The sequence below is a fragment of the Mustela lutreola genome, chromosome 1 (assembly GCF_030435805.1).
Source record: "Mustela lutreola isolate mMusLut2 chromosome 1, mMusLut2.pri, whole genome shotgun sequence".
In the NCBI taxonomy this organism is placed as follows: Eukaryota; Metazoa; Chordata; class Mammalia; order Carnivora; family Mustelidae; genus Mustela; species Mustela lutreola.
The window spans coordinates 165,485,365-165,498,297 of NC_081290.1; the positions used below are offsets into that span (position 1 = coordinate 165,485,365).

At 37.4% G+C, this 12,933-nt stretch overlaps 1 pseudogene; it reads right to left on the reverse strand.

Annotated features, from left to right (window-relative positions):
* Window positions 1-9,493: 9,493 nt before the first annotated feature.
* LOC131820092 (protein CMSS1-like) lies at window positions 9,494-11,187 on the reverse strand (annotated as a pseudogene).
* Window positions 11,188-12,933: the final 1,746 nt, after the last annotated feature.

Genomic DNA, 12,933 nt, shown 5'->3' on the forward strand with positions numbered 1-12,933 from the left:
ACCACAAAAGGAAGTTCGGAAAGAACCCAAATACATGGAGACTAAACAGTATCCTTCTAAAGAATGAATGGGTCAACCGGGAAATTATCCATCAAAATCCTTGAGGAGAACACAGGCAGCAACCTCTTCAACCTCAGCCGAAGCAACATCTTCCTAGGAACAACGCAAAAGGCAAGGGAAGCAAGGGCAAAAATGAACTACTGGGATTTCATCAAGATCAAAAGCTTTTGCACAGCAAAGGAAACAGTTCACAAAATCAAAAGACAACTGACAGAATGGGAGAAGATATTTGCAAACGACATATCAGATAAAGGACTAGTGTCCAGAATCTATAAAGAACTTAGCAAACTCAACACCCAAAGAACAAATAATCCAATCAAGAAATGGGCAGAGGACATGAACAGACATTTCTGCAAAGAAGACATCCAGATGGCGAACAGACACATGAAAAAGTGCTCCATATCACTCGGCATCAGGGAAATACAAATCAAAACCACAATGAGATATCACCTCACACCAGTCAGAATGGCTAAAATCAACAAGTCAGGAAATGACAGATGCTGGCGAGGATGCGGAGAAAGGGGAACCCTCCTACACTGTTGGTGGGAATGCAAGCTGGTGCAGCCACTCTGGAAAACAGCATGGAGGTTCCTCAAAATGTTGAAAATAGAACTGCCCTATGACCCAGCAATTGCACTATTGGGTATTTACCCTAAAGATACAAATGTAGTGATCCAAAGGGGCACATGCATCCGAATGTTTATAGCAGCAATGTCCACAATAGCCAAACTATGGAAAGAACCTAGATGTCCATCAACAGATGAATGGATCAAGAAGATGTGGTATATATACACAATGGAATACTATGCAGCCATCAAAAGAAATGAAATCTTGCCATTTGCGACAACATGGATGGAACTAGAGCGTATCATGCTTAGCGAAATAAGTCAAGCAGAGAAAGACAACTATCATATGATCTCCCTGATATGAGGAAGTGGTGATGCAACATGGAGGCTTAAGTGGGTAGAAGAAGAATAAATGAAACAAGATGGGATTGGGAGGGAGACAAACCATAAGTGACTCTTAATCTCACAAAACAAACTGAGGGTTGCCGAGGGGAGGGGGTTTGGGAGAAGGGGTTGGGATTATGGACATTGGGGAGGGCATGTGATTTGGTGAGTGCTGTGAAGTGTGTAAACCTGGTGATTCACAGACCTGTACCCCTGGGGATAAAAATATATGTTTATATAAATTAAAAAAAAAAAAAAAAAAAAAGAATTGAAAAAAATCATGGAAACAAATGATAATGAAAATACAATGGTTCAAAATCTGTGGGACACAACAAAGTCAGTCCTGAGAGGAAAATATGTAGCGGTACAAGCCTTTCTCAAGAAACAAGAAAGGTCTCAGGTACACAACCTAACCCTACACCTAAAGGAGCTAGAGAAAGAACAAGAAAGAAACCCTAAGCCCAGCAGGAGAAGAGAAATCATAAAGATCAGAGCAGAAATCAATGAAATAGAAACCAAAAAAACAATAGAACAAATCAACGAAACTAGGAGCTGGTTCTTTGAAAGAATTAATAAAATTGATAAACCCCTGGCCCGACTTATCAAAAAGAAAAGAGAAAGGACCCAAATAAATAAAATCATGAATGAAAGAGGAGAGATCACAACTAACACCAAAGAAATACAAACTATTATAAGAACATACTATGAGCAACTCTACGGCAATAAATTTGACAATCTGGAAGAAATGGATGCATTCCTAGAAACATATAAACTACCACAACTGAACCAGGAAGAAATAGAAAGCCTGAACAGACCCATAACCAGTAAGGAGATTGAAACAGTCATTAAAAATCTCCAAACAAACAAAAGCCCAGGGCCAGACGGCTTCCCGGGGGAATTCTACCAAACATTTAAAGAAGAACTAATTCCTATTCTCGTGAAGCTGTTCCAAAAAATAGAAATGGAAGGAAAACTTCCAAACTCATTTTATGAGGCCAGCATCACCTTGATCCCAAAACCAGACAAGGATCCCACCAAAAAAGAGAGCTATAGACCGATATCCTTGATGAACACAGATGCGAAAATACTCAACAAAATATTAGCCAATTCAACAGTAAATTAAAAAGATTATTCACCACGACCAAGTGGGATTTATTCCAGGGCTGCAAGGTTGGTTCAACATCCGCAAATCAGTCAATGTGATACAACACATCAATAAAAGAAAGAACAAGAACCATATGATACTCTCAATAGATGCTGAAAAAGCATTTGACAAAGTACAGCATCCCTTCCTGATCAAAACTCTTCAAAGTGTAGGGATAGAGGGCACATACCTCAATATCATCAAAGCCATCTATGAAAAACCCACCGAAAATAACATTCTCAATGGAGAAAAACTGAAAGCTTTTCCGCTAAGGTCAGGAACACGGCAGGGATGTCCATTATCACCACTGCTATTCAACATCGTACTAGAGGTCCTAGCCTCAGCAATCAGACAACAAAAGGAAATTAAAGGCATCCAAATCGGCAAAGAAGAAGTCAAATTATCACTCTTCGCAGATGATATGATACTATATGTGGAAAACCCAAAAGACTCCACTCCAAAACTGCTAGAACTTATACAGGAATTCAGTAAAGTGTCAGGATATAAAATCAATGCACAGAAATCAGTTGCATTTCTCTACACCAACAGCAAGACAGAAGAAAGAGATATTAAGGAGTCAATCCCATTTACAATTGCATCCAAAACCATAAGATACCTAGGAATAAACCTAACCAAAGAGACACAGAATCTATACTCAGAAAACTATAAAGTACTCATGAAAGAAATTGAGGAAGACACAAAGAAATGGAAAAATGTTCCATGCTCCTGGATTGGAAGAATAAATATTGTGAAAATGTCTATGCTACCTAAAGCAATCTACACATTTAATGCAATTCCTATCAAAGTACCATCTTTTCAAAGAAATGGAACAAATAATTCTAAAATTTATATGGAACCAGAAAAGACCTCGAATAGCCAAAGGGATATTGAAAAAGAAAGCCAACGTTGGTGGCATCACAATTCCGGACTTCAAGCTCTATTACAAAGCTGTCATCATCAAGACAGCATGGTACTGGCACAAAAACAGACACATAGATCAATGGAACAGAATAGAGAGCCCAGAAATAGACCCTCAAATCTATGGTCAACTAATCTTCGACAAAGCAGGAAAGAATGTCCAATGGAAAAAAGACAGCCTCTTCAATAAATGGTGCTGGGAAAATTGGACAGCCACATGCAGAAAAATGAAATTGAACCATTTCCTTACACCACACACAAAAATAGACTCAAAATGGATGAAGGACCTCAATGTACGAAAGGAATCCATCAAAATCCTTGAGGAGAACACGGGCCGCAACCTCTTCAACCTCAGCCGAAGCAACATCTTCCTAGGAACAACGCAAAAGGCAAGGGAAGCAAGGGAAAAAATGAACTATTGGGATTTCATCAAGATCAAAAGCTTTTGCACAGCAAAGGAAACAGTTAACAAAATCAAAAGACAACTGACAGAATGGGAGAAGATATTTGCAAACGACATATCAGATAAAGGACTAGTTTCCAGAATCTATAAAGAACTTAGCAAACTCAACACCCAAAGAACAAATAATCCAATCAAGAAATGGGCAGAGGACATGAACAGACATTTCTGCAAAGAAGACATCCAGATGGCGAACAGACACATGAAAAAGTGCTCCATATCACTCGGCATCAGGGAAATACAAATCAAAACCACAATGAGATATCACCTCACACCAGTCAGAATGGCTAAAATCAACAAGTCAGGAAATGACAGATGCTGGCGAGGATGCGGAGAAAGGGGAACCCTCCTACACTGTTGGTGGGAATGCAAGCTGGTGCAGCCACTCTGGAAAACAGCATGGAGGTTCCTCAAAATGTTGAAAATAGAACTGCCCTATGACCCAGCAATTGCACTATTGGGTATTTACCCTAAAGATACAAATGTAGTGATCCAAAGGGGCACATGCATCCGAATGTTTATAGCAGCAATGTCCACAATAGCCAAACTATGGAAAGAACCTAGATGTCCATCAACAGATGAATGGATCAAGAAGATGTGGTATATATACACAATGGAATACTATGCAGCCATCAAAAGAAATGAAATCTTGCCATTTGCGACAACATGGATGGAACTAGAGCGTATCATGCTTAGCGAAATAAGTCAAGCAGAGAAAGACAACTATCATATGATCTCCCGGATATGAGGAAGTGGTGATGCAACATGGGGGCTTAAGTGGGTAGGAGAAGAATAAACGAAACAAGATGGGAATGGGAGGGAGACAAACCATAAGTGACTCTTAATCTCACAAAACAAACTGAGGATTGCTGGGGGGAGGGGGTTTGGGAGAAGGGGTTGGGATTATGGACATTGGGGAGGGCATGTGATTTGGTGAGTGCTGTGAAGTGTGTAAACCTGGTGATTCACAGACCTGTACCCCTGGGGATAAAAATATATGTTTATAAAAAATAAAAAATTAAAAAAAAAAGATTAAACATTGCCTACAAAACTAATCAAGTCTATTTTAATAATTTGCATGATAATTGTGTATTTATATGGCTGGCTCATATAAACAATTCAGTCACATAAAATAAAAAGTGAACAAATAGAGTAAATGTCTATTAACATACTTACATTACAATTTTAAATGTATTTTAAATAGTATCAGTACAATGGCTTATTTATTTCTTTGTTTGCTCTAGACTTGTTCTTTACTTTCTTAGAGCTACAGTAATTCTTATTTTGACCTACCAGTACTCTTATCAGACTGAAATAAAATACAATATTGTCATGAACAAATAGATTTAAAGGTTTAGATTTTCAACAAATCACTTTTTGATGAGGGCATTTTAATTAGTTGCATTTTATAAAAGAGACTCATACTTGAGGTTCTGATTACCAGGCTAATTTCCTAATTTTGGGAATAGGTATTTATTATGTGTATGGATTTTTAAGTCCACATTTTCTATATAAAAGCCAGATGAGTGAATGGAAGAATTTCAGGAAAAATCAGGGGGACAGAACAATATGAAGGGCTTCTGGAAGATGAATAATATGATTTGATTTCTTGTTTTAAGAGCATCTTCTAGTGCCAGAAGTAAGGAAGTGCTAGACTAGCAAACAAGAAAATGATAAGAACATGTCAAAGGGACACAGGGGCCAACTATGAAAACTCTAAATAGACTAAGCCACAAAGATGGCAACAACAAAGTAAATAGAATAATATTAGTTTTAACTTGAATTATAAAATAAATAATCCATGAGTCTGTATTGAAACAGAGAAATGATTTTTTAAAAATAAATGCAGAAGAATAGGCAAATTGTCTTGTGCAGAAGAATTCCAAATAATTTATGTTGATAGTCTAACTTCAAGAAGGTGAAGCATACCTCTTCATTCTTTAAGTGTGGGCAGCACACTGTGGCTTATTTCCAAACAGTACAGTATGAGAAAGGGGATTAGCTCTATAGCAGAAAAAGCTGACGAACACTACCTCAGTCACTATCAATCAATGATAAATCACACTGATAGTATGAACACTTGATACAGTGTGATGAGAATGACATTTTACTTCCATGGTCCTTCTTCCTAGAACCCACAGTCTAACTTTAAGAAAAACATTTAAAAAAATGACCAATTGAGGGGCGTTCTACAATATATCTGGTCAGTATTCCTCAAACTGTCAATGCCACCCAAAACGAGTTAAGTCTGAGACACTACCACAGCCAAGAAAAGTCTAAGGAGACATGATCACTTAATGTAACCCTGGATGAGATCTGAAGTAGAAAAAAGTTATTAGGTAAAACTAATGAAATCTAAGAAAAATATGGACTTTAGTTAACCATAATGCACCAATATTGGTTTATCACTTATGACAAATGTACTATACTAATGTAAGATGTTAATAATAGGGGATGTGGGACTCTGTACTATCTTTACAACATTCCTATAAATCTAAAACTATTTTAAAATAAAATAATTAGTTTTTAAAGAAATGTGACAAGGTTAAATGCCCACATTAAAATGCAAGAATTCTTAGATTGTGTTAAAACATCACAAAACACAAAACCATAGAGCCCAACTACATAGTTAATTGGATATAACTATGACAAAATTACATATAAAATTTGAAGTAAATGTGTCAAGATATACCAACTAAATTCAAATAAAGAAAAGATGTTATTAATAAAGGACAAAGGAGAATTAAGACAAGAACAGTTAATAGGTTAATAAGGTCATTCTTCATAGAAGGATATAATGGCTACTAATATTTATGTTTTAAATAGAGTAAATAGAGGTGTATTATTATAAGTAGAGGTGTATTATTATACAGCAAGTGAGACTAATTTTATAGGTGTATATCAAAGTGTGTAACTTAAGAGAATTTTTTTTCAAGTAACAATAATATTTTGTGAAAATTATCATACCCTGGACTATAAAGAAAACTACAATGAGTTCCTAAAAATAGGCAATTTATGGCCATATTGTCTACTAATTGCCAAATAATAAAGGTAAATTCATATCTCATTGATTTTATTAAATAAGGAAGAATAAAATTTAAAAAAGAATTTGACAATTAAAAAATTAGAAAAAAATCAATACAAAAACAATAAGGAATTTGGAACAATAATGATAGTACAGGAATTAATTAACTAGAAAATATAAAAGTAATATAAATTGGAAGTAAATATCTAAGAGCCTTTTAAAAATATCTGATAAGTGTCTGAACAGTATAATAAATAAGAAAAAGTGAAATTAAACACAACATACTTAAGATAGAGCATCAAGTCATAATCTTTGAAACTTAAAAAAATCGTACTCAGTAGTATTCAAATCTGTGTTATCTAGTTAAAAATTTTCCTGAAATGGATGACTTTCTAGTAAAATGCACAGATCAAAATGAACTCAAAGAAAAGTCAACCTTTGTATTCTGATTACAACAAATTAATGAAAGTTAAAATACTTGAAGAAATATCTTATGGTCTCATTGTTCCAAATTCTCTTTGATTTTTTTTCTTACTCACTTGATTCAGACAGGGTGGGTCCATTCTCCAACAGCTGAAGCCCTGCTACCTTTTTGAATGAGCACAGCTCTGACAGCTTTTTCTAAGTTTAATTATTCTAAAACAAAGTCTTGAATGTGTCCCATCCTCCCAAAGTGTTAGAGTCATTAGAACATAAAATTACAACTCCAGAGCATTCAAAAGCACAAGTGGAGAGGAGTCTTGAACTCTATGAGATGTCAAACCATGTATGTGTCCAATGGGTGAGTCTGATTCCCAATCTGGAATTTATTCTTCCCAAACATATAAGACTCTTTCTTTCCCTGATGCTTGTAGTTGGGTGCATTGTGCAGGAGCAGACACCAGAAGAAAGAGGCATACAGCGTACAAATATGGAAAATTAGAAAACCATACAAGCAGAATATTGAGTCAATATTGGTTAAGAACAGTCCATGGCACCTTTGTATAACTTATGCCAATTATGTAATTTCATTCTATAATTGAATATTGAATATTCAAGCCTCAAGCATCAGAAAGGACGAATAACCAACTTTTATAGCAACATGGACGGGACTGGAAGAGATGCTGAATGAAATAATTCAAGCAAAGAGAGTCAATTATTATATGGTTTCACTTATTTGTGGAGCATAACAAAAAGCATGGAGGACATGGGGAGTTAGAGAGAAGGGGGTTGGGGTAAATTGGAAGGGGAGGTGAATCATGAGAGACTATGGACTCTGAAAAACAATCTGAGGGTTTTGAAGTGGTGGGGGGGGGTCGTGGGAGGTCGGGGTACCAGGTGGTGGGTATTAGAGAGGGCACGGATTGCATGGAGCATTGGGTGTGGTGAAAAAATAATGATACTGCTATGCTGAAAATAAATAAATGAAAAAAAAAAGGTACCTGAATTTAGCAAAAAAGAATCTGATAAAAATATTAAACATAGATGCTCAGACCAATGTCAGTCAATAGTAGGTAGGTCACAGGAATATCAGAAGGAATTGAAAGGAGAAAAAGTTTCACAGAAAGAAATTTTATTTCAGGTACATGTGATAAAAATTTTCAATGATTTCTTAGGGAGAAAATTTTAAAAAATTAAAAGTCTATCAGAACATCTTCAATATCCCCCTGTAGGATACATATAGAATACATATAGTTTATTTTATGAATTTTATTAAATAAATGGGCATGATGTATGCATAGGTCTTATTGCAGAGTATAGTTTTAATCATTTTCTAATCATTAATTTATTAACATTTTAAGATCTAGTGCATAAAATAAAGTCCTCCAGATATTGTCATTATAATCTTGACCAGGTTTATCCCTTCTGAGAATTGCAGTTATAAAATAGATTCATTTCAGCATGGGACATAAGTCAAGGTTAACTTGTCTGGCAGTGCCACAGACTCAAATACAGCCTAACTGATTCTCTTCCGTATTAGAGGCTGTGCTACCTCCCTATGTCCCTTTCATTTTCTTTTTCCTGCGCAGTCTTTACTGCACTACTCAGCATGCCATGCAGTGAGGTCAGGGCATGTGACTGGTTCTGACTAATGAGCATAAGCCTAAGTGACGTGAGTCACTTCAGGGCCAAAGTATAAAACAACAGGGTCAGTTTTCCATGCACTCTCTTTCCCCCTGCTCTGCTTATCATGGATGCTCTGTATCAAGATGGCAGAGCCATAGAACAGAAACAGCCTGGATCTCTGAGCCATTATTTGAACGGAACTATCCTGAAGAGGTAGAGGCGTCTCCTTTGCATGAGGAAGAATATATATATTTTTTGTCTTTAAGACAATGAGATTTCAGGGTTTGTTTGTTATTGCAGCCTTACTGAGACTGCTTTGACTAAGACATTTTCCTTCCAAACTGGGTGTCATAACAAGATTATTCTTCATTGAAAATATGCAGCTCTACATTTTAAACAACTCATTGTTACTACTGAGAATGTAGGCATTTTTATTATTCCACATTTGTCTTTCGGTACGCTCTATACTCCTGTCTAAATCATTATCCCTCACACTAATGCCAATACGTTACAATTATTTGGGGGTTAGTTCATATTCAATGAAAAAATATATGTATCTATATTAAAGTCTTAGTTCTTTCCTATTTGAAATCTTCTTTCTTCAGATATCTCTTTGGCCAAATTCCTTATCTTCTTTTTCTTCTTCTTCTTCTTCTTTTTTTTTTTTCATACACAAGCTGATGATACTTTATTATACAGAGAAGTTGGCAAAGGACAGCTTCATTTTTGTCAAAGAATCTCCACCAAAAATTTCTAGTGATTCATGGGGTGATCCAGTTAACATAATAAAACAATAGCTGATATTTACTGAGTCTTTGCAATATTCCAGAGCTATTAAATGAGATGTAAATCCCCCCATTAAAAACTGGAATTTTCATTAGGACCCAGACTTAGAAAATGCCGAGCTTCAAAGATTCAGACTTGCATAGACTAAGGACTCCCATTTACAGAAATTCGAAAACCTCCTTTCTTATCTCGGGATGTCCATCATCCTTCTCAACTTCTCATCTCTCCAGTTCCAGTCAAAAATGAGAAACTTTTTTTTTTTAATTTCTTTTCAGTGTAACAGTACTCATTGTTTTTACACCACACCCAGTGCTCCATGCAATCTGTGCCCTCTCTAAAAGCCATGCCCTCTCTAACACCCACCACCTGGATCCCCCAACCTCCCACCCCCTGCCTCTTCAAAACCCTCAGATTGTTTTTCAGAGTCCATAGTCTCTCATGGTTCACCTCCCCTTCCAGTTTCCCCCAACTCCTTTCTCCTCTCCATCTCCCCTTGTCCTCCATGATATTTGTTATGCTCCACAAGTAAGTGAAACCATATGATAATTGACTCTCTCTGCTTGACTTATTTCACTCAGCATAATCTCTTCCAGTCCCGTCCATGTTGCTACAAAAGTTGGGTATTAATCCTTTCTGATGGAGGCATAATACTCCATTGTGTATATGGACCACATTTTCCTTATCCATTCAGCTGTTGAAGGGCATCTTGGTTTTTTCCACAGTTTGGCGACCGTGGCCATTGCTGCTATAAACATTGGGGTACAGATGGCCCTTCTTTTTACTACATCTGTGTCTTTGAGGTAAATACCCAGTAGTACAATTGCATTTCTTTTTTTTTTTTTAAAGATTTTATTTATTTATCAGAGAGAGAGAGGGGGAGAGAGCGAGCACAGGCAGAGGCAGAGGGAGAAGCAGGCTCCCCGCCGAGCAAGGAGCCCCATGTGGGACTCGATCCCAGGACGCTGGGACCATGACCTGAGCCGAAGGCAGCTGCCCAACCAACTGAGCCACCCAGGCGTCCCTATTTTTAATTTCTTTAGGAATCTCCATACTGTTCAACGAGAAACTTTAAGGGGTTCAAATTAAGGCCCCCTAGTATAATGAGTTCTTTAATTCTCCCCGGTGTTCCTACACCCAGGTGCACCACATGCTTTTCCAGCAACTTTACCTGCTCTTGGACCTTAATATGTTTTGCAAATAATTTCCTAACTTTTCTGTCTTCTCTAAATGCTGTCATTGACCTAATGAGCACCAAGGCCCAGACAGCAGAGCTGCAGAGATCAACACCAGGACTGATTTCTTCTCATTATGGTTTTTCCGAAGTTTTACCCACTTAGGACAGATTTCTTTTAGGTATTATGAGAGACTATGAGTCAAATCATTGGCCTTGAGGAAACAGGAGTTTTGTAGGTTTAGATCTTCTAATTCAATCTCTGAACAATTGCTACTGTAATAGTCCTTCATCAGTTTCTGTAGGTCTTCAGGGGTCCCTGGTTTGGGTTCTGATTTTGAAAGAACATCTGTAATTTTCTTCTTTCTTCTCTTCTTTGTTTTGGTGGCATCTTCTTCTGTTTCCTTTGGTTGTATCAAGAAACATTCTTTAGGTTGTTTGGTCTTCTTTGAAGGGCAGGTACTAGAGCTGTCTCCTGTTGCATTTCTGGGTCTCCTCCTCCTTCACCATCCGACGCTTCTGGGCTGCTGGCTGCTCCTGCAGGCTGGTTCTCCCACCACTCATCTCCAGGGTTGTCTGCCATCTCCAGTGGGACTAGTTGTGAGTGGACCACCAAGGGAGAGCAGACAGTGGTGGGTATTCTCCTTGCCTCCAAGCCGAGAGGCCAGTGTTGTCAATCAGCACACGGGGCCTCTCCTCAGACCTTCCTTATCTTCTTTAACTCATCATTTGTCTCACCTTCTTAGTGAGGTCTACCCTGACTATGCTAGTTAACATCACCAATTCAACCTCTGCGTGTGCATGCAGAACCAAAACCCTCTTGCCCTTCTCTATCATTTATTATAGTCATAGAAATTTCCCTTCTTATATACTAAATAATTTACTTACTTATTGCAATTATCTATATTGCATCAATCTCTGCCCTCATTGTAAATACTACTGAGGGTAAGGAATTTTGTTCATTGTTAAAGAATTGCCTAGCACCTAGAAGGAAGGCAATAAATAGTTGCTGAATGACAAAAAAATAATTTAGAGCAAGACATGGTGCTGTATACAGTGAGGGATACAAAGATATGCAAGATGACATTTTGTACTTGGCCCTGATGAGTTTAAAATTTAGCAAGAGAAATCAGTGAAGTACAGACATCACTACAATATTAGGTATAAACTGTATGTGTGCAGGAGATAAGGTTGTTTGCAGCTTAGTCACAGGCTCTGTGTGTGTGTGTGTGTGTGTGTGTGTGTGTGTATGTGTTGAGATGCTTACACCCTTATAAAACAGTTTCATTCTTAAATTTGTCCTATTGCCTTTTATCTTGTTAGATTTATAGATCCAGGCAACAATTAAATGTTTGGGCTGTTCCATAACCCTCAAGTTTAACAAAAATAGGAATGCTCCCAGAGAGCTAAAATTATGTGTAGAATAAACAGTCCCGTGAAACTCATGGTTGACTCTATGCTAAGAAGTTCCTTGAGGATACTGTTCATTACATTATAACATGTCTGCTCCATGAGGACTTTAAGCAGAAATAAACAGAAGTCTTAAGTATCTGGAATAGTTTAGTGTCTGCTGAACAATTGGTCTACTTCTGTCATAAGGACAGTGTGAATTGCATAATTAATCAGGCTTTCCTTTTTAAAGAGTCCATTTGAAGGCTTGGAGCCAAATTTGTGGTTCATCTATTGCAAAGGCATGGTCTTTATGGCTTGCATTTTAATAATATTTTCCTCATTCCTCAGTTCACTTTATGTCTCTTCCCTTGTTTTGATTTTCCCTTGTAACATACTTTTTAAGCTTGCTTTCTTTAACCTTAAATTTAAATTTTTATATATCCCTATAAGCCACACTAAATCCTTTTTGAAAGAAGTTAGGGAAAACGTAAAGCAGTTGTTGTATATCTACTATGAGTACACATTGTTCTAGGTCTACGGAAGCGAAGATAAAAAAGAAAGGAGGCAGGCAACTGGACAAGCAAGGAAGAAGGAAAAGGACGTAGAAAGAAAATAAAAAGATGATATAGCCCCTGCCCTCAAGGAACTTGAGAAGCGATGGTGCAGAGCTCTGGAGCAGCTTCAGTGCTCATTGATTTCTCCCCTCTCTGAACTCTAACAGCACTTATACTCAATAACATTCAATTTAGTTCTTACTGATATACTGCCTGGTATGGTCTGTTTATTGTTTTATGTGGCTAAGTGTTGCCTTTTGGGCAGGGACCTTGTGTTAACTTCACCTGTCCTCTCATAGTGAGTAGTGCCGTTGCTAAACAGATTGATTGATCGAGAAGCCACTCTTACCAGGAGGATGGTTGAGCCCCTTCTGATATATAGACTGGTGTAGCTGATCCCCTTTGACCCGTTAATCCCACAACAGCA